This window comes from Pygoscelis adeliae, unplaced genomic scaffold (genome assembly GCF_000699105.1).
Source record: "Pygoscelis adeliae isolate BGI_AS28 unplaced genomic scaffold, ASM69910v1 Scaffold21, whole genome shotgun sequence".
Lineage (NCBI taxonomy): Eukaryota > Metazoa > Chordata > Aves > Sphenisciformes > Spheniscidae > Pygoscelis > Pygoscelis adeliae.
This window is the reverse complement of record NW_008824243.1, coordinates 10341512-10344626: the sequence shown is the minus strand read 5'-3', so window position 1 is coordinate 10344626 and position 3115 is coordinate 10341512.

The window sequence follows — 3115 nt, the reverse complement described above, 5'->3', positions numbered from 1 at the left end:
TGCTAACCCAGCCCAGCCAGGTCTGCCTCAGGTAGCCTGACCCTGTTACTCCAATTTCTTTATTAGAAGATCTATCCTGGGCTTACATGGTGCTGCCTCACTGCTCTGAGGCTGATTCTGTTTCTTGGAGGGTTTTTTCTGGTTGTAAATGTTGCTGTTTGGTAGTCAGAGTGTGGGCCCAGTGCTGGCTGGACCTTGCAGAGAATCAACCTTCTTCAGCAGCAGGGAGAGAGGGAGCAAATAGCTGTCGTTAATCATTGGGAGAGAGTTCGGCCTCCAGAGGTGGAACTGGAGACTGCTATGTATATTTTATCAATCCTTTGGGAGCTGTTGAGCTGCAGGCCTCAAATTAAAGCTATCCTTAATCACTCCACAAGCCATTGGGGTGGGGGGGTAGCACAGCAGCCTTCTATTTTCTAACACTGGGCAGATTGGGAGCTGCAGGCTTGCCATAATTACCAACAAAACAAAACTTGGTTTCTTGATCTTGAAGCACCCTCACAGGCCTGCAACGGAGAGCACTTGCAAAGAGGAATTAAATGCAAAGCAGAGTACAAGCCTGAAAAACTGCAGATTTTTTGGCTTCAGTCGGAGGTCAGCACTGCTGAAGGGGAGACTACTGCCTTCTCCAGGACTGAAAGCTCTTCCAGAGGGGGAGAGGTGAGTCCTTCCCCTCAGGCTGTGCCCCAGCAGCCTGGGGGGCCATGGGTGCAGTCAGCTCAAGATTAGGCTTTTCTCTACCCCTCCGTTTCAGGCCGTTGCTGGCTCTGTAGCACACGGTCCCTGAGCAGAGCTTTGTGGGCACAGGCTTAGGGCATGCCCTTTGCCAACCTCTCTGCCCCATTTCCCATGCCAAAGGCAGGTTTTGTGTTGCTGGAGTGAAACTTTCAAAGCGTATGAAATGCTGTTTAATCGGTGCTTATTTGCTCTCAAAACCAGGAGCACAAAAGTGAGAAAAGCTTGCTGTTCTTCAAACCCAGGCAGTTCTTATTCTCTGGCTTGCTCAAGCTACAAGTCTTTGGGCATTGTCTGTGCTGAGAGAGGTGTAGCTCCCTCCAGCAGTGGAAAGGTCAGAATCAACAGCCTCCTTCATTTTCTAAATGTTTTTCCTTGGGCTCAGGCCTTTGTTCTTACAGGTAGCAGGTGTGTGAGAAGCTTGGTCTTTTCTGGAGGTTGAAATTGTTGTTTTCTCATCACCTAAAACACAAATTCCTGCTCGCAGCCTGCATAGGAACAGCGCCTTCTTTTTTTTTTCCCCCCTTGCAGTTGATTTTACTTAAAAACCCTCAACCAGTTGCTGCAAACAATCCCAGATCCTGCAACTCGGGTGCTTTTGCTCAGTTCTTCTTCTGTGTTGCCTGTTTCCCTCCTGCTCTGGCCTCAGTGAGAGGGAATGCAGAAGGATATCATGCAGGTTTCCTAGCAGAGAGGTTGGTTTGTATCTTCTCGTCTCCTCTCTACTCCCAGAGGTCCTGCGGTGGATCACTGAGGCTGTTATTTTCCTTTGAGAACTTGGTGGCTGCAGGCTGTCTTTCCTCTCAGTGCAAACCTATACCTGTACTCTTTGTAGAGTTGCAGAACTCTGATCAGGCAGGCTGGTGGGATGTATTTTGCTGGTAACTACAGAAAGGATAGCACAAAGCCTTTAAAACCTTTTCAGAGAGAGCTTTTCTCTCTCCTGGAACAGAAGCAGCCTGTTGAGTCATGGCTGGGAGAGAGCTCCTGCAGTCCAGCACAAAGAGCAGGGGGAGCATTTCGCTTGTGTTGAGCACAAAACTCACCTTGCAAACGTGACGGAGAACCAGACAAGTGTTTGCCTGGGTGTTGGGGGAGTCTGGAGCTTGTTTGCACCCAAAGCCTGGAGGGCTTTTCTCACCTTGGCAAAAGCCTCCTCACACGAGATCTCTCTACCAGAACCTGAAGCTGCAGCAAGTACCTGTGAAGGCACCGAGTTTGCTGTGGCTCTTTAGTGCAAGGCACAGTCAGATCAATCGAAGAGCTCTCCTGTGAAGTGTGCACTGGAGAGAGGTGTTTTGGAAAGGACCTGTGAGCAGCAATATGGGGCTCATCTAAGAAGTCCAACGTAAGATCAGTGCTGCGGCTGCCGGGGCCAGCGTCTGAGCGCTATCTTACCCTGACTGCGCACATCGGGGAGGAAGCTGGAGAGCAGTCAGACCGTGGAGACTTTCTGCTCCTTAAAGCCATTTTCAGCACAGGACGCTTCCATTCGTGAGGGTGATACACAAAAGCCAGATCATTCCCCCCTTGAAGAGGGAAGGAGGCATGTCAAGGTGACCTTTCCCTGGTGTGATGCAGTCCAGCAACTGTTGCTAAAAGCCTCCAGGAGCAGAAACATGGAAGGATCAGTTGCAGTCTAAAACTCCTGTATCTAAGTCATTGCTTAAGCCACCATGTTAGAAGAGAGAGATGAAGGTTTTCTTTGTGACAAATTGGATGCTAGTACTCCCCTCCAGCGAATGAGAGATAACAAGTCCTAATAAAATCACTTTTCAGCTTCACAGATACAGCTTTCCTCTGCAAAATATCTTCCCTAGCTGATATCCCTCCCTGTCTGTGGGAGTTTTGGGGATTGGCACTCTCTAAGCAGAGCCCCGCTTGTGTGTTTTGTGGTACACTAACACTGTGAACTGTTCAGAACTGCACACTTTCTCACATAATGGGAAGCTGTTATTTGTTGCTCCTCCTGACTGGCTCCAAGCGACCAAAGGCTTCAACATTTGGAAGATAAATACATGCAGAGCCAGGAGAGGCTGCCGGAGCCATGGGCTACACCGCTTCCTGCTCCCTGAAAACCTGTAAGAGGAGAGATGCTATTGCTCCCAAATACAGCCATGAACTTGTTAGAGCAGGGAGAGTTGCTCTGGTGCAGGGAGCACCCTGCGGCATCCCTCCCTGCCTGGACGAGGGGTGGGCTGGCTCGGGGCGGGTAGGAGTTGGGCTATCCCACCTGGGGCAGCCTGTGGGCTCACTGCCTGTCCCGGAGGATAAGGCGTCTCCAGCAGCATCAGTCACTTTGCTTTTGTTCTATTCGAGCTCTTGTGCTTGTACTGGAAGGGTTCTGTCTCTTTGGAGGGAGTTTTTCTGGCAGTGCCTG